Source organism: Gymnogyps californianus, chromosome 17, assembly GCF_018139145.2.
Source record: "Gymnogyps californianus isolate 813 chromosome 17, ASM1813914v2, whole genome shotgun sequence".
NCBI lineage: Eukaryota > Metazoa > Chordata > Aves > Accipitriformes > Cathartidae > Gymnogyps > Gymnogyps californianus.
Genome location: NC_059487.1, coordinates 6,546,946 through 6,565,221, shown reverse-complemented (window position 1 = coordinate 6,565,221; position 18,276 = coordinate 6,546,946).

Below are 18,276 nucleotides of genomic sequence, written 5' to 3'. Positions count from 1 at the left end.
AAAAATAGCATGTGGGTAATTTTCTGCCAGGAGAAGAGTTGTTAGCAAAGGTCAGAAAGAGGCAAATGGAGCTGAACTGGCCCCATCGACTGGGAATGGTGCAGTAAGGGGTTTTTGATGGGTTTTTTTCTGCTTAGCAAATACATGTGCGCTGCAGACTCAGCTCTTTCCAGGAGTGTCAACACCAGGACTGCATAGCGCATTCATTGCACGCAACTGTTGCAGAGCCTTAGAAATAAGGCTTGGGTTGATTTTAATTGACCTGACCCTGATCCACTTTATCCATCTTTACCACTAGCTTAATCAGGTGGTTGCGATAACTGCTGTGCTGTTGATATTAAATGAATGTTTTCCTACAGAGAACACCACATCTCCCTGCAGCCAGAAGGCTCAAGAAGAACAAGTCTGTTATTTAATGGTTGATGGTGACTTCCCACCCGGGAAGCCAGAGGGGCACAGAAAGGGACCTCTGTTCCGCCCAAACCCTCGCTTGGATATTTGTGTCAGCCCAACACTTCAGACCTCATTTGCTTTCCCTTCCATTTTGGTCATACCTTTGAGTCACTTGTAAAGACAGACAGCCCTGTGCTGGGTTCAGCTTCAAGGAACGGCGCTTTTGAAGTGGAGAAGAGACCAAACCCCTCTCTCCCTTCAGCATGACAGATGCTCCCCAGAGCCTCGCTGTTAGGAATAAGAAGCAAACAACAACTCAAGGGGAAAACACAGTTATGAAGGACCCCAGTGTGATTTTGCTCACTCGCTTCACGTCACTGCCCCGAGTTGGGAGCCTCTCCTGAGCCCTGCAAGCAGAAGAGGCAGTCCCAGGCGTGCAGGCAGGAGGATGCACATCTGGGCAGCTGCAGGAACACCAGCTCTGCTGCATCCCCAGGGCTGCTAAGTGAGGGATCAGAGCACACACTAACAGGGCTGGGGGAAGCAAGAGGCACCCCAGGCTGCATTACCCTGTGTGGAAGCCACCACAGGCTAGCAGGGACAGTAAGAGGGGCAGGGACACATCTCATGCTTAGGGTGGTCTGGCCAAGTACAAGGCACCGCATGAGGATGCTCCGGGGCCATCTCTGGGGGAAGTGACTGCTCATCTGCACAGCCTGCCCATGGCTCAGATCTCTGCTGTCGATTGTTTATATTTTGTATTTTTAGGAAAATCCCAGGCAGCAAAGTAGGGGTAAAACTGATCTTGGAAGCTATTCCAATGCTTATTTCCCAGGATCTATATTTAAACCTGCTCCCTTTCTCTTGCCCCCTAAAGGTTCATACCAGCTGTGTCGGGGTTGTCAACACCTGCAAACAGCTTTCCAAAAAAAAAAAAAAAAAAAAGAAAGTGCTTATGCTGGGCTTAGATATAAAAACAAAACAAAACCAAACCAAAAAACCCCACACTTCTCTGTTTTGGTTTGGGGTTTTTTGTTTGTTTTTTTTACCAGATACCAAAGAGTGTCACACTACAGCTCATTCTAAGTGGCTAAGGGAGGAAAAAGTGTTTAGATTAATTAATTGTACCAGTAAGATATTATAAACACTGCTGTCATGTATAAACATGACATACTGCTATACTGGTCATTTTTGCAAGAGTAGATGCTCTCAGCCCAAAGATTCATTGCTTCTGCAAAATTTTTGTTTTTGAGACAAAGCCCTAACTTATCTCAGCATTTCCCATTTAACTTCTGCAGCTTCCCCACAGGCCAGGGAAAAACCTCTGCCCTGGGGCGAGCCATCGCCAGTCCCCATGCTGGAGTCACTGGTGGGAACTCAGCTGTGACCCGCTTGGTTCCTGCTGGGGATCACGGGACCCTGCGGTCAACGGGAAAGGCAAAAACCCAGCTGAGGAGCCACTCTGCTCCCCGAAGGGACTTCATTTCCCCTCTGCTCTCAAAGGAGCTGGAAGCAGACCCAACACTGGCCTTCGAAAGCAGAAGCAGGTCCTGCATTGCACCACGCTCCCAGGCAGGCTTTCCCCCAGCTCTCCATCAGCAGGGAGCGGGTGACGGGCTTTTCCTAAGGATATTCAAGCAACTGCAGCCCCAAAAACATTAGGGCAACCACAGGGTGCCACCGAGCAACTCCTCGGAAGGCTGACGGCTACCTGGGTACACCCGAGAGCTGCCGCTGGGCAGACCTCAGTGGGGGCTCCTGCCTGGCGCTGCTGCCAAGGAAACCACAACCCTCGCACCACTAAATGCAATACTAGCCTGAAAATGGAAAGACCTATCAACCTCCACAGTGGAAACCCCCCTGAGACCTACCCTCGGGTACAGATGAGGCTATCCTGTAAACAGGTTGCATTTTCCCATTTCAGGGCATTTTTGAGCAGCAGAGAAATGCACACCTGGCTGATGACAACATGCTCAGCACAGATGCCTGGGCACACGGGCACATCCCAGGATGCAGCTGCCGGCAGAGCCACGTGGGCTGCTGCAAGCCTGCCGCCCTGATCCCCTAACTGGATTAAGACTGTAACATGGAGGGCCAATTCACACCGAGCATCAGGCCATGCTAATGTATTTCAACCTATTCTGAACATCTCCTGGACCAGAGAAGCTGCCTGAATTGAGTTATGGGGAAATGGGGCTGCTCCAGAGCCCACAGGACATTGGTACAGCACAGCTTTAAAAGTGATACAGCAGAGAAAAGGCAGAGAAAAACAGTGTCAGTGCTTTGGGCTGTGGAAAAGAGCAGTGGTGCGGGTCTGGCAGTGTTTCAGACCTGGAAATACCTCCAAGGCCCGCCCTGGAAGCTGTGGGTTATCTAAGGATAAAGGCAGCCCCGCTCCCACCCAGCTCTTCAGGTCACAGGGTGCAGATGGACCCGGCGCCCAGAGGTGAGAGGAGCACATAGTCCCCGCAGCACGGGGCAGCTTCACCTTGGTGGGTGCAGCACCCTTCCCTCTGCCCTACCTCCTTTGTCAGCCTGTTTCACAGTATTAAAATCAAGCATGCAAGTTCAAGACCAAGGGTAATATCACCACAAACGGAAGCAGGGTTCACCTTGCCATGCCATGGAGGTGAGGTGCAGACAGCTCCTCTCCTCTTGGGCCCTTCTGCCCTTTGATTTCTCCTGTGAGTAAAGAGAAGGAGCTAACTCCATCCTGTGGAAAGACATGGCCCTATGGCCCTGTCCCTCTTGTGCCAGTGCTGTCAAGAGGAGCTGAGAGAAATCTGAACCAGCCGCAGCAGCTAAGACAGAAACCTCACTAGGATGTGACTCTTCCCAGGTTAAGGCCAACATCATTATTAGCCAAGATCATCCTGAGGAGGCCAGGAGATAAGAGGGTGGGTGGGTACAAGGCTTCCCTGGCCAAGAGCACTGGAAGAAACCCACCACCTTCACCACAATGGATGATGCCTCAGGCACTGAAGGAAGGCTTTGCTGCCAGGGAATTACTGAACCTCATGCTACTTGCAAGACTGGAGCCACCTTCCCACTAGTAGCTGGTTGGGATGATGAGAGGTCCCCCCTCCTGCTCTGCTGCCTGGGTCGGTGCCCAGAGACCTCCACCGTGTGGGACAGGAGACCCTCCCGGTGCCTGCGCCCCAGGGGACACCAGCCCAGGCACACACCGATCCCTCCCTGCCCTGGCCTTGATTTTCACAAAGGAAAACCCAGAGACGAGAACGAGATGCAAGCCAGGCATGCTCCAGCAGGTCCCAGTGCCGCTCAGTCCAGTTCCCAGCAATAAGGAGGTGGGGACACGTTCCTCTGTTATGTTGTTCCTTAAATAAACACATCCTCTATTCAAGGCACTGGGTGTAACAGAGCTGGGACTCAGCACCGCAGCTCTGTCGCCCTGAGCAAAGCCTCTCGGGAACGCTCAGAGGAGCTAAGGGGTTAGGCAGGCCATCCGTGCCATTTTGCAGGAGGAGGAACCATCCTGTGAGGACAGAGGGGATTAGGCCCTTCTCGCTTTGCTGAGGTCACTGCCGTCCTTGTAGACACCATGCACCAACAGAGGCCAAGATTTGCACCCAGATTCAGCCCAGCCTGGCACAGTGTGCTTCTCCCGAAGGTTTTTAGCACCGTCTCAAAAGGCACAGCTCACCTGCAGACCAAAACCTCTGCAGGAGCAGCAGCATGGTGTCCAGGCTGGGGCTGGAACGTGATTCCGATGCCCCACTCAGACCTACCTGACCTCTCCTGGAGAGCTGGACTAGCCCTTCTGGGCCTGGCTCAGAGCACCCTGAGCCTGCAGCGCAGCCCATCGCAGGGGCACCTGCCGGGGAGGAGCAGAGGGAAGCGTGCCAAGCCCCGTCTGGAACGACTGCCCCCCCCCACCCCTTCCTGCTGCACTTCTCTTGAGGAAATTCCACATGGAGCAGGCTGCCCTGCTCTAGCGAGGGGGTCATTGAGCAGAGCAATCAGATGCAGCTCCCAAGGCTAAACGTAAGCCCAGCTGTGGCCGGTTAACACATGTCTCTATTCAAATCCACTTTTTGAACAAGGACCAGGAGACACATGGGCTGATACCGCTGATTTTATCTCTGCAAAGCAGGGCCCAGGGAGCCAAGGCTTGTTCTGTTTTACACGTATGCAAAGCTCTGCAGCCCCAAACCCACAGTGCTTCCCCAGCTCTTCCTCCTGTTATCCAGGGCTGTGTTGGGAGCAGACTTCCATCCTCACAGGCCACTCCAGCCATGAAGAAACCAGATCAGGTTTCACACCCTGTCCTATGGCCAAGTACTGTCTAAAAGTTGCAGAGTCACTGCATTGGGGCAGAGTAACAAGGATCCCAAATGAAACCTCTGGTCAGGGTGTTGTATGCACACTTGGCAGCTGTGACCAGCAGGAACAAGCTTCTCCAGCCCCAGAAGAGACTCTGCATGCCTGGGCTTTAGCTGCACGTGTTGCACTGAGGGGGCTGAGCTGCCCTCCAGCCCCCAGCATAAGCAGGTAATTAGATTACAAGCACTTGGCCAGACACTGCCACCCGGGCCACTAAAGGACAGAGAGGAACTGAGGACAGCATTTCTCAGAAGGGCTGTGATGCCACAGGTCAGTACCATGCGCCCCATCCTCACTGCAATGGCAAAAAGAAAAAGAAAGGGAGAACGCTTTTGCCAAACCCAACCTTAGATACTTTGGTTGGGACTGAGCAGCAGAAAACAGCAGCATAATATTGCCCCCCTCAGACTCTTTCTAATATCACAGCCGCAGCTCACGAGCAGGATGCTGTCACAGCAGAAAAACCCCAACCTCCCCAGCCCACAGCACAGCTCCTCTGCCCAGGGCAGGCAGGGCCCAAGGGGATTTGGGAGCTCCCAGCTCCTGCTGAACCCGATGCCATGTCTCACCTCTCTGCTGGGTACCACCTTCTGGAGCCTGGTTTTTTCCCCCCGCCCAGGGATCCACAGGATCAGCTTTGTACTTCTTCAGGGGTTTTAACTGAGCTCTCAACCCTTCATCACACAGTCATTCAGGGTGGGACTGGTGGAAGGGGAATGGGAGCAGCTCTGGTCAGCCACTGCATGGGACAGGTCACACGTGGGGAGGTGCTGCCTGTGGGGCCCCTCAGCACTGGGGGGAAAGGGCATCCCATCCGTCCGAAACCCAACCACATCAGGGATTTAATGCTGGGTTATTCCACTTGTACAGGCTCTGACCAAGCCATCCTGCTCAGCCTGTAGCACAGCGCTCCCAGAGCCGAAGGGGGTCCCTAGTCTTCTCAGCAGCACTGGTGGACCAGGGCTAGAGAGTCCATCGTTGTCCCATACCTTCATCTTCACCCCAGTCCAGGCCAGACATTTGGATCTGTGCCCAAACCCAGGTGTAGGGCCAGCAAGGGGAGCAGCACAGACCCAGAGGTGGCAGCCAGTGCCAACCAAAAGCACAGATCATAAGGCAATATCACAGTGATGAGGCATGTCCCAGGTCAAGCCGGGAAGTCAGTCTGCCCATCAGGGTTAGGATCAGGTCCAGGAGCACCAGGCAGGTCCATAGTGATGGGGCAGGGCTGACACCAAGCCAGGAAGACAGTCAGCAGGTTGAGGTCAGGACCAAGGGCCCTGTGGCCAGGCACCACTGCGGCTGTACTGGAGCCCAGCACTCCTCCAGCACAGCTCAAGAAGAGCCTGAGGCCCTGGGCTGAGCTTAAATAGAGCTCCTGGGCCCATGGGTGTGGGGCCAGGTGAGGCTGGTCAGGGCCATTGAGGCCCATTAGTGGTCTCAGGGCTCTGACGCTTGCAGTGTCACATCCTGCAAAGCAAAGCTGGGGGATTGCCGCCACTCCCCTGCCACCCTCACCCAGGGCACAGCGAGACCCGTGGAGCCGTTAAACCTGGCAGACAGCAGGGTTTGGTCCTGGCACTGGTCCATCCCTGCTACTGCTCCACCCCGCCTGTAGGTGGTTTTGAGTGATACAGGAGCTATTTTCATGCCCAGATTTAGGATCTGGAGAGCAGAGCAGTAACTTAAATTATCCTCCGTGGTCCCAGCTCAAGGTTGCCACCCAGGATGCCCAGACTACCCACCTTGCAGTGCCAGCTAGGGTCTGGCTGATCCCAAACTGAGGGTCACAGCACTCACACGTGGGGTCCTGGTCCCAGGAGATGTTCACTCCTCAAACTGGGCTTGCAGACCACCAGCAGAAATATCAACGCTAGGGGCTATTGCATTGGGTGCTATTAAAAGGATAAATAGTAGGAAGAGAGAGAAAGGCGAGAGAAGGGTAGAAGAAGCAGAGGGAGAAGGGGAACAGCCAGGTGCTCCCACCCATCTCCCCAGTGCCGGCTTCCAGCAGGGATGGTGCTGCTGGGGCATACAGGGGGCTGCCTGGCTCCTGTCCCGGCGAAAGGTGGCTGCAAGTCCCAGGGCAGACTGGGCACAGCCTCCTGCTCAAGCAAAAAATGCTTGAAGAGAAACCAGTCCTCACTGTGTCAAGCTGGAAATTTTTGGAGATGCTTTAATTTATCTAATCCAGGGCCCTGACCCAATTAATATTCTATAGGATCTCCTGGAGCTCTTGTTTTGTTCAGTTCTTGGCTTCAAGGGCTGCAGAAGAAATTGAAAACAGATTATTGGGAAGAAAACAGCTTCAATTTTTAGACAGCTGTCTCTAGTGAGGTTGGCTTCATTTCCAATCATTCCCCAGGCGTGATGCAAGTCTGGCTATAAAAAGTTTTTCCCCAGTGGCAGTAGAAAAGCCTTGCTTAAAAGCAAAAGGTAAATATCCAGGAACGGTGCTGAGCAAAGAAAGAACAGGCTCTGCCTGCGAACCTGCTGGCCTTGCTCACACCTCCAGCACCCGCGGGCACAATGTTATGACAAACCCGCGTGGGCACCCAGCGAAGAGGCACGGGGAGGCACGCCGGGGTGCCGGGCGGGGGGTGCCGGGGGGCAGTGCATGGAGTGCCGGGGGGCAGGGCGGGGGTGCCGGGGGGCAGGCGGGGAGCCCAGGGCAGGGATGCTAGAGGGAGGTGCGGGGCCAGGCGTGCGGCCCCTCGCCGGCGCCCGGCGGAGCAGAGCGGCCACGAGAGGGAGGCAGAGCCCGCGCGCTGCCGCGGGGCCGGGGCTGCGGGGCCGGGGGCTGCGGGGCCGGGGGCTGCGGGGCCGGGGGCTGCTGCGGGGCCGGGGGCTGCGGGGCCGGGGGCTGCGGGGCTGGGGGCTGCTGCGGGGCCGGGGGCTTCGGGGCTGGGGGCTGCTGTGGGGCCGGGGGCTGCTGCGGGGCCGGGGGCTGCGGGGCTGGGGGCTGCGGGGCTGGGGGCTGCTGCGGGGCCGGGGGCTGCTGCAGGGCCGGGGGCTGCGGGGCTGGGGGCTGCTGCGGGGCCGGGCGCTGCTGCAGGGCCGGGGGCTGCGGGGCTGGGGGCTGCTGCGGGGCTGGGGGCTGCTGCGGGGCCCGGGGCTTCGGGGCTGTGGCACCGCCACCGCCTGCCTCGCTCCAGACCGCGGCTCCAGCCCCTCCCGGAGCCAGGGCGATGAGGGGTGATGGGCCCCGATTCAGCAGGTGAGCACATGCTCCGCGGGAACATCAGCCACCTCTGGTGGTCCCCGAGTGAAACCGCTGCCCAACGTCCCGGGGACCTTCGGTTTCTCTGCTAGGCGCGGCTGGGGAAAAGAGGGTGAGCATCTGAAAACACAAGTTATGGCTAAAGTCCTTTCAAAGGGCTATTTTCTCCTCTGGTGTCAGCCCGGATGCCACGGCTGTGTCCCATTCCCCATTCGCACCGAAGACATCGGTTGTGGATGGGATCTCTTGCAGGTCAGCAGCAGGACTGGGCAGAGGGGAAAGCCTGGGAAGTCTCTGCGGTTCAGCTCCCATCTGTAAATCAGGGGCAGTCACCTCGCTGTGCCTTACAGAGGGACTGTGCAGGTACAATGCATTAAGCAGGGAAGGAACTCACAGGGATGGGCTGTCAGTCCCCGCGGCTGTACGTCTGTCCTCTGTCAATGGTTCCAGTTCGGCCCCAGTTAACACCATGACAGGTTGCTGATCAGCACCAGGTGGGGTCGGGATCCTATTCCAACCAGAGGTTTGGTGCCCAAACGGGTCCCAAAAGCACAGTCAGTGAGCCCCCGATGAAACCCCATCAGCAGGGGTGTCCTCTTAGCAGCCGGGCACGATCCGCCAGCCCAGGACATTGTCACGCTCTGCAAATCAATGGCCCCTTTGGATACTGCTGACACACTGCTGCTGAAAGACCTGAACATTCGCTGACAGCAGAGAGACCGGGTGCTAGCGGGACCAAGCACGCCTGGCAGGGAAGAGGCAGCCAAAAAGCTGCAGAAGAGGTGCGCTGGCTACCAGGGGCCGGGGCTATGCCAGGGCCAGGAAAGCAGCTGGAGGGGGGAAGGAAACTCAGGGAAGCTTCTTGTGGAGGTGTGTTTAAAATCATGTCATGCCAGGTTCAAGTGTGGACTTTCCAGTGACACACAGGAGAACTGGCTCTGTGATACAAAAGTGGCCCAGGCAGTGACTCATGATAGTCCGGTGACATTTTAAACACCTAATTTCCAGCTAACCAAAGACTTTTGAAAGAACAACCTGAGGTCAACCCAGTAAGTTGTCACCCTATGGAAAACCACTCCTTGCAAAAATCCGCCTTTTGAGGGATGCTGCACAGAGGGTGGCACCTGCGGCACAGTGGAGCCGGTCACCCGGCGCTGCCAGCGCGCTCCCTCCATGTGCTCTGCCAGGCCAGCGCCAGCCATGCTCCTGGCCGGCGCTTGTCTGCCTCGTGGCTTTCCAAGACAGACTGAGAGCCCAGGGCTGCCCGCCCGCCCCGTTCACCGACTTGAGAAAGGAACGGGAAGGGCAGAGGAATGCAAACCAGGCCGGAGGACTCATTCATCCTCCCCGCGCCCGCCTTCGGCGCGTTCCAGGCAGTCTTACTACAATGCAGCATTTTGTGCACTGCAATCCATCCGTACACACGCCTGCCTCTCATCCTCTGCCAGGACTTACTCTCCTGAGGCACCTAGAGCTCAGTCTATAATAAATCAGGCAGCAGCCTCCATCCAAGACACGCACACCCCGGTTTGCTCTGCTGAAAAATGAGCGCCTAGCTTTTCATTTGAACACCTGCAAGCAGGCAGGCGGCCGCGCTGACCCGGGGTGCGGTATCGCCTCCTGAATGAAAGGCACGTTGCTGTTCAGACACTGTCTCCCTGGCCGGTTTGCTGTGCTCCGGCGTTTTTCTTTTCCCCATACAGGGCAGGGAGCTGGCTCCCGCATCCTGATCCCTCAAGCTCTGAGTGCCCTGATCTGGCTCAGTGCCGCCAAAGTGAGTTTGAATCCATCAGCCTCTGAATTCAGTGACGCAGGTGCTGAGCATGGCCATTGCTCTCTAATGAGCTGGTGAGAGACTGGCAGCAAAATCCTCCCAATGCACCGATGGAGGCTGGGAGGGAGACCTGGAAACGGGCACATGCAGGACGTGGTGGAGGGATGTGCTCCTGCCTAGCCACAGGCATCTGGAGAAACGTCTCTGGAAGGAGACGTGGGCACAGGGGGATTTTGCCCAGGGCTCCTGCAGTAGCACACCAGCAGATCCAGCCCCGGGCGCGAGCACAGCACTGTCAGCCGCAGGAGGAAGCGTTTTGCAACAAGCAGCAGTGCTGCTCGAAGTTGACTCGCTGCACTGAGACGCTTGGGAAAGTCAGGAGAGTGACCGGAGCCAGGACATGGGGTGCAGCAGGGCGGCCACACTCCCAGAGACACCCAGCAAGAGTGGCCAGGTCCTCAGCGGCTGGGTCAGCGCATGGTCCCACCGCAGCATGGAGCCTGCGGGGACAGCTGCCTGAGATGGGGAGCTCACAGCCTCAAGCTCCCAGCGCTGCACAGGGGAGCATGGCCCCGCTTGGGGAAGCTGGAGCCGATGCCAAACCCATCTGGCTTTGCTTTGCACACTGCTGAGATCTTTTTTGTTGGGTTTATTTTCACGCAGATCCCCAGAACGCAGAGACAGGCAGGAAAGCGAGAGCTGAAAGCAAACAGGAAAAAGGCAGGTTCCCTTGATTTCTATTTTTAACACTGCAAACAACATTAGTGTCATTATATCTAGGAAAAAAAAAATTCAGAGCGTTTCCTGCCTCCCCTTTCAATACCTTCAGCTATTTCCTTGCAGATGTTTCCAGGGGCCAGGGCTCAGAGGCAGGAGGAGAGAGGCTAGGCTCTCACCCTGCAGACCAGCCCAGGGAGGGGAAGCTCCTGGGAGAGGAAAGCCGGCTCAAAGCAGGTGTCCGTGGCCCTGCATGGGGACAGGGAGGACAACCAGGCTGTGGAGGACATGGCCAGGTCCAAGCAGAAGCTGCATGTCACTGCAGAACCTTCAAGCTGCCTCTCCATGAGCTGTAGCACCTTGGGTGCCATCAAAGGTGGCATGAGGGTGAGTGTAATGCAGGGGAAGGCACAGCAGTGCTGTCAGGGCACAGGTTTAGGGAGAGAGGCTGCAGCAGCCGAGGCTGGAGGCACGGCTCTGCCCTGCTGCGGGGACCCTGGGCGGAGCAGAGCATCCCTGGGCCAAGCTGCTGGACAAGGGGCCTGGTCTGCAGCAGAGGTTGCACCACTGGTTTCCTCTCATGCCCAGCACCACCTCTGTGATGGGGATAACACACAGGACTGGTGAACAGCGGCAGCAGCAAAGTGAGATCTCAAAGCCAGGGTTGCATGTAGAAGGTGGCTGATGTCCCTTGGAGCCAGAGCCTCTGCACTTGTTGCTTCTCCACTCGCGTGTACCAGGCTGGCTTGGCTTCGCCTGCGCAGCTTGGAGGATCTTCCCCTTCGCTTTGACAGCTCTCGGCTCATTGCCTTGCACTCAAGGACTGTGGTTTGCAAAGTGTTTGTGTTTAATTCTCATACAGGCGATCCAGAGCATGTTTTCTGGATGGCAGGCCAGTGGAGCGGTCTGCCACTCTGTGCAGGCAGCAGACCACATCTCAGCAGGACCGGGGGATGTAAAGAAAACCGGGGTTTGAATGCAGTCAGCTTCTGGCGGTGGAGAGTGCAGCCAGCCGCCGGGGAAACGGCTCTCCTAACCCCAACCATACTGTGCTAGATGTGGTTTCCAGCAAAATCACAGCACGGGGAGACCAGGATTTCTCCAAGTGGCCTGGGGAGCTCCCTGCTCCAGGAAGGAGACAGAGATAATGTTGGAAATGCAGCATGGACAGCATGCACGGCAGCCAAAAGCACCTCAAAACATCCCCTCCAGCCTGGGCCGTTAGCGAGGGCTGAAGAGCAGCCTGGCTGCACCCCACACACACTGCTCTCCGCGCTCTAAGTTGCTGCCGTGGCAGTACCTGTAAGAGATGTTGTCCTTTATTGGGCTCAGCCAGAGCAGGGAGAGCAGTCGTCTGTCCTGGCCCACAGTGCCAGGGCTTCTAGGCTGCGTTTCCCTTCCTGGGGTTTGGTCCACAAGAGGAGCTGCCTTGTGAGATGCTCCTCTGGGGCTCTGGCCAACTCCAAACTGGAGAGGGAAGCCTGGCCGGGAGCAGCTCCTGGGACAAGCCGAGCCACAGTCAGGCTGCCATCGCCAGCCCTGAGCAACCAGCTGCAGACAGTCCCATCGGTCAAATGCTCCCTTTCTATATTTCCCTCCCCAAAGCCCTGCAGCAGGTGGAAACCCAACCCCAGAGGGTCTTGATTTGAGGACTACATGAAGGATGCCCTGCAATTCCCAGTACAGCCCAGCCCGTCCCAGTTCCCAGCATGGCTGAGGGCAGGAGGCAGTCCTGCTGCAGCTCCACCATGAGCTGCTGGGCTTTTTGCCAGGGTGGAGGCGAAGGCCGCGGGCGGGAGCCTTGCTCTGGTGACCCCGAGCAGGAGCTCCTGCTATTTTTCACCTGGGGCTGCAGGGACCTGGGCTGCTGTCAAGGCACACATGGTTTTCACAACACCGCCCTGCCTGCCTCACCGAGATGTCTCTGCAGATGGTCCCGGAGGTCTGCGGCCAGGCCGGTGGGGCAGCGATGCTCTGTGATGCTCGGTGGACTCCTCTTGCCCCGGACTGTCCGAGCTCTCAAAGGGAGCTCACCAGCAGGCTCCTTGGAGGAGCCATTCCCGGTGGTGCGGTCGGAGCCAGGGAGGTGCCGATCTCTGTGCCAGAAGCAGAACTGGACCAGTTATGCAAGCGGAAAAGGCAATCCGTGGTGAAGGAGACCAGCCCAGAACGAGCAGATGCTAATCCAGAACCTGACACATCCCAGTGAGTCACGAGTCATGGACAGGCTTTTTTTTCTTTCTTTTTCTTTTTTTCTTTTTTTTCCCCCTTTGTTAAGAAAATAATCAAAAAACTTTAGTCAGAAAAGGAAAAACTTCCAGAACAGTCTCCCTTCCCATGGCTGGGAGGGCTGCGGGTGCAGGGACCCCATGCAGGCAGGGCTTGCACAGCTGAAAGCCAATGGAGTCCCATTAAATAAGAATCGGGGAGTTTTCCTGCAACTGCTGACCAAGTGTCTCGTGGGAGCGAGGTGGGGTGGCTGCAGTGCAACAGCATCAGGTGGTGGCTGTAACTTGCAGCCTCGCTCTGCCAGGTAAAGATGGAGCTGTCACCACAGAAGATGGAGACATCACCTTGTTTGATGGGCAGCAGCAGCTCAGAGCCTGCAGAGCAACTCAGGTGGGAAGGTGAAGCACTCACCATTCCATCTCCTCCTGCCCCGCGGTGCCAGGGCACAGGTAGCTCCCAGCCCGGGGGCTCTGTTCATCGTCTTTTCCAATTTCTGCCTCTCTGCCCTTGTGGTTTCTGGGGACGCTCTCCCAAGATGAAGCCTGGGTGGAGGGAGACTTTCATGGTGGGGTTTTCCAGTCTCCCTGGGGAACAGCGGGACAAAAATGAGACTGTCACAGCCCTTCTCCTTCCCTTTCCTCACCACGTCAGGGGAACCACCAGGTCACGGGAGACCCCCATGCCCCAGGACGCTGTCCCCCAGCCTCTGCGTGTTTTCTCAGGAGGAAATTCCTGCCACCTCCAGATGGCCGCAGGCAGCAGCTTCGCGGGGACTTGCTGCAGGGGATCTCCCAGGCTGCGCTTCCTCCTCCTGATCCGCTGTTGTGGGTGCAGTTCCCCAAGACACAGCCGTGCCCTTGAGGAGGAAGCATCTCTCCTGTGCGGAATGACACCATGCTTGACACAGCTGGGGCTCAGCCAGCATGAGGTCTGAGGACACCGTCCCCTCCAGCTCTGTCCCTGTGGTCCTGCAGGTCTCCAGCCTCCCCCAGTGCCCACACAGAGCCCCTGCCCGGGCTGTGCTGGTTCCAGCCCACCGAAACCTCCCCACACCGTGGGGGCCAGCATAAGCCAGCCTGGCTGTAAAGGGCCACTCCTCGCTCTTGCTTTGAGGTCAGAGCACAAAAGAAGCCCAGCCAAGCAGGCTGGTTGCTTTTAATTAGACTCGGGACCTGCGTGAGGCAGCCGCCTCCCTGTTCCTTTGTGGCGGATTCTCGTTAAGGACCGCTGGTTTGCAATTAGCAAGTCGCCGCTCTCCCACCTCCCACAGCAGCAGGTCACCCTGCCCCGTGGGCAGCCTGACAGCCGGGCGAGAGCGCGCCCAGCCAAACACCTTTTACAAATCATTCTGCATAGTTCGCATTCTCGGCCGGTTTATGAGCGTTTTAGCTCCTCATATTGATCAGGGCTGGAGCCGAAGTAATTACGTTCATCAGAAATAATTTCCCCTGATTTTGAGTCATATTTGAGCTGATGCCCACCTCCCCCGCTCGCCCCTCGACACAGGCAGCTCTCTTTGCTCGCTGGTACATACTTTCCAGGCGACATCGTTGCTTTCATAACCATAGTGAGACCGAGAGGTTTGTTTTTCTCAACTGGATCCCACACACACACTAAAGGTTTCAGTCGTGTCTTTATTGACTTGGCTGGGGATGTAGACAAGAGGAGGTGGTTTATGAGAAGTGTATGCTTTGGAGATGTCTCCAGATGTCTCTGGCATCGGGAGGGGGCACAGGGGAGGGCTGGGGTCCTGGGACCCCTCTGCACATGGAGGCATCACTGGCCTCAGCCTTTCTAGTCTGGCTCAGGAGATGGAGAGCAAGCCCAGCCCTTGCTTTATTCCCTGGGGTGGAGGTACGAAGCAGGACTTACCCCCGAAGCCTTTGGCGCGAGCCCTGGGGAGTAGCGCCGGGTCCTCTTGCCAACTGGTTTTGGGTGGTGACCAGTCATTTGGGTTTTTTAAGTGCTGGGTGTGAACAAAGCACTGGTGCAAGACAGGTGAACTGGCAGCTCTTCAGTCCTCCCCAGACCAGCCGACCACACTGAGCCCTGCTTATGTGCCCAGTGTCTAAGCTGAAAGCCCCTTCCCTGCACGAGCCAGACTCCTTCCAATCAACAAGGATGCTAAGAAGTGCCTGCTGCACGAGGTCTTTGGGAAGGTCCCAGCAACAGCCAGGAGTTTGCAAGGAAGCTGTGCAGAGCATCCACTGGAGATATGCCAGCCGAGGAGGGTTATCTTTGCCCCAGGTCACTGTCCCCTCCGCAGCACTGTCCTGTCCCAACACTGTCACCCTCCCTTCCCTGCACACAGTCCCAGCACCCTGGATCCACCAGCGCCCTGAGCTGCTCCGGCTCGCAGTGCTCCTGCTGATGGTGAGCCAAGGCCAGCTCTGGGGATGTGAAGGGCTGTGACATTTGGGAACAGACACAACCCGTGTCACCCAAACCTCTCCAGCACCACCCGCTTCCCAGGCACAATGCTAGCTGCTGCATGGGTGCAGCACTTGCATCCTCAAAGGTCTTCCCAGAGTCACAGGAAACAGGGCTGGAAGGAAACACAGACATCACCTAACCTCTCCCTCTCTAAAGCAGAGCTGGCTGCAATTACAAGGTGAGTTTGGTGGGACCTAAAAGCATCACTGGCTGTACCTTAGTGCATGCCTCAATTTGCAGCCTATTTGATGCTGCAAGGGGCATGGCAGCTGCATGAGAACACATAGCACACTCGAGGAAGACAAGCACTGAAGGAAAAAACCTGTCTATTTTAGCCTGAAACCACAAGAAAAACAGAGATAGTCAAAAAGAATGAGCAATTTGATCAGGAAACATGAGTTAGCCATGCGGCTCCATGGAAAATACCAAGGGCCTGTCAGTAACCACAGAAGGTCAGGATCAGGGGTTTATATCTTGTCTGAAAGACAAAACTTCTAGTGAGATTTTTTGAAAGAAGTTTATGTTTGATGATGTTTGATACCAAAAATAAACTCTCAGAGGATCATAATGTTTGATACGTGATGATTTCTGACACTGTTTTCCAAATAATAATGGACTCATCTGGCTGAAGTTTCCAGGCCTTGTTTTACAAAAGTCTTATTCTTTGGGTTATCTGAATGTTTAACTTAGGGGGACAATTATGAATTGCTCTTGTCTGGACTGCAGCAAAAAAAAAAATCACACAGAATTACTGCCCAGGGTTTGATATGTCTATTAAGAAAAAGCTTTGTCCTTTCACAACAGCTGACACAAGGCTGGGCTGTACTAATGAGAAGCCCCTCAGTCTGAATGATGAGATCTTGCTACAGTTTTGGCTAAGCAACCCCTTTCTTGGTTGTGATAGTCCATTTGCTCCCCATGTAATCGCTCAGCTCCTTCCTCTTGGCAATGTCAAACTTTGAGACCAGAACCAGCACCGAGTCCCATTTATCAGTGCTTCTTTCTAATGAAACCTACTTAAAAATGCCTGGAAAATGGTGAAGGATCAAGTGTCCCCCCCCACCACACACCACTCCCCATCCAAAAGACCCTTTCTCCTTTGGAGAGGGCAATGCCTGGCCGTTGCTCACTCCCTTGCTGGCCTCGCCACGGCGGCTGGGAGCTTGGAGGGGTCAGCTGGTCCCAGATGAAGCCGAGGTTTTCTGATGTAGTTGCCTGACCATCAGAAACTGGACGGCAGCCCTGAATTCTTTTCTCGCAAGTCACTTGGACAGGTCCCAGATGGTAAATACTTTCAGTCTCTCCTAGCCCGGGTCTGGGGTGGAAGCAGTGACCTCAAGGTAGAAGATTGCCTGGCCCGTCCCTCATCCCTCAGGGTGGCCAGTCCTCCCAGCCTGGCTCCGCTCTCCAGTTAAGGTGTGAGAACCAAAGGGAATAAAAATGGCCAGACAGGCATGGAAATGGCCATCACCACCTCTCTCGGCTCTTGCTGTTTGAAACTGGAGCCGGATTCATTCTGGGTAGGAAACAACTTTCCTATCCTGCCAAAAATGAAGGTATTTCAAAGTTTCCCAAAGCCGGGGTGTTTCCAGAAGTCTCATGAAAAACAGCCAGCAGCCACCCCAAAGTGTCCAACAGCTGAGGGAGACCTGAGATGTCTCTTTTTTGGCTCAGGGCTCTTGGCTTTTCCAAGCTGGGTGTCTGTCCAGCTTTCCCACCAGTGCTGTCCACCCTCCATGGACAGCCCTGCTCCCCTGCAGCAATGACTTGAGCCAGGAGTGCCCAGAAGAAAAGGCAACGTCCTCCCCACCAAGGTATGGAGCTGGGCTCACCCTAGACCCATGATTTCACTGTTGATATGAAGAGGAACAGAAAGGTGCTCCCCAGCAGAGATGAACATCCAGACCCTGGTCTGACTTCAGCCAGCTCTAGGGAGGGTGTTCAACACACGGTGTAAAGAAGGGGAGAGTCTCGAGCAAAGGAAAGGGACGGAGGGAGATATGGTCTATATCCATCACAGATGGCTGCAATTTCATCTGAGCAGGGTGCACAAATGAGAGCTTTGCATTGTTATTCACGATGGCACGTTAAATGACACAGACATGAAAAAAACCAGCTGTCTAAAATGTAAATTCACTGGGTGAGTTCCTTCATTTCTATAGAAACAGCAGAGCTTGCCAGCGGCTAACTCAAAGGACATGTATTCAGATCCTTGTATCAACTATTTTCTTGCACAACTGACCAAAAAAAAAAAAAAATTACAACCCCCAAAAAATCCTGACAATAATACCATGGAAACTGCGGAGCACAACATATGGACTTAATTACTAGCTATGAAATCACACGTAGGGTACAGAGCACATACGGGGTACGTGCTCCAGAGGGGAAGGGTTATAACTGAGTATTTATAAAATGAACTGCTAGTGTGCTGCTCTTGTGCGGCTTTGCAAATCAAAACCTGCACAAGGGCTGTATTAATTTGCCAGGCTCTGCCTGCAGCCCCTGCACCACCAGCACGGTGACCTGGGCAGGCACGTGGGACCTGGAGAGCCGTGAGAAGGGAAGCTTGAGCCCATGTCACCCATGGAAAAGCCTCCTTGGGAAGGCAGAGTCATGGTAGACTTTGTGGGTACCCCTCCAGCCGGCTCCTCTGGGCACCCCCAAAACCCAACAAGGTACTGCCAGGGACTGCCAATGCCATCTGCAGTATGGGCAGCTGGCCAGGCACAGGATGGTGGGTTTGGCCCCTGTCTGGCTGCTTGATTCGGTGCTGTAGCTCTCTGTTGCTGTCTGAGCTCTGCTGGCTTCCTGGTGATGTCATACCATCACAGTGATGTCACCTTACTGGAGCGACATCACAGTGATGTCAGGTGGGGGGAGGGCGAAGCAATGTCCCCTCTTGTCCCAAGCTGAGGGAGAGGGTAAAGAAGGGGTTCCCACCCCAGAGAGCCGAACCTGTACTCAGGAGAGGGCAGGCGGGGGGGGTTTAATCACCAGTGGGCTCCCCTGGGCCACCCTGAGCCCCAGCCCCCCCAGGGATTGCCCCACTGCCCCCCGAGGCCTCATGCATGGGGCTGTTGGCTGCTCCCAGCGCTGCTCACTGAGGGTGACGAGAGGTTTTTTCCCTTACCAGCACTGCCACCTGATTTGCAACTGGGAAATGAAG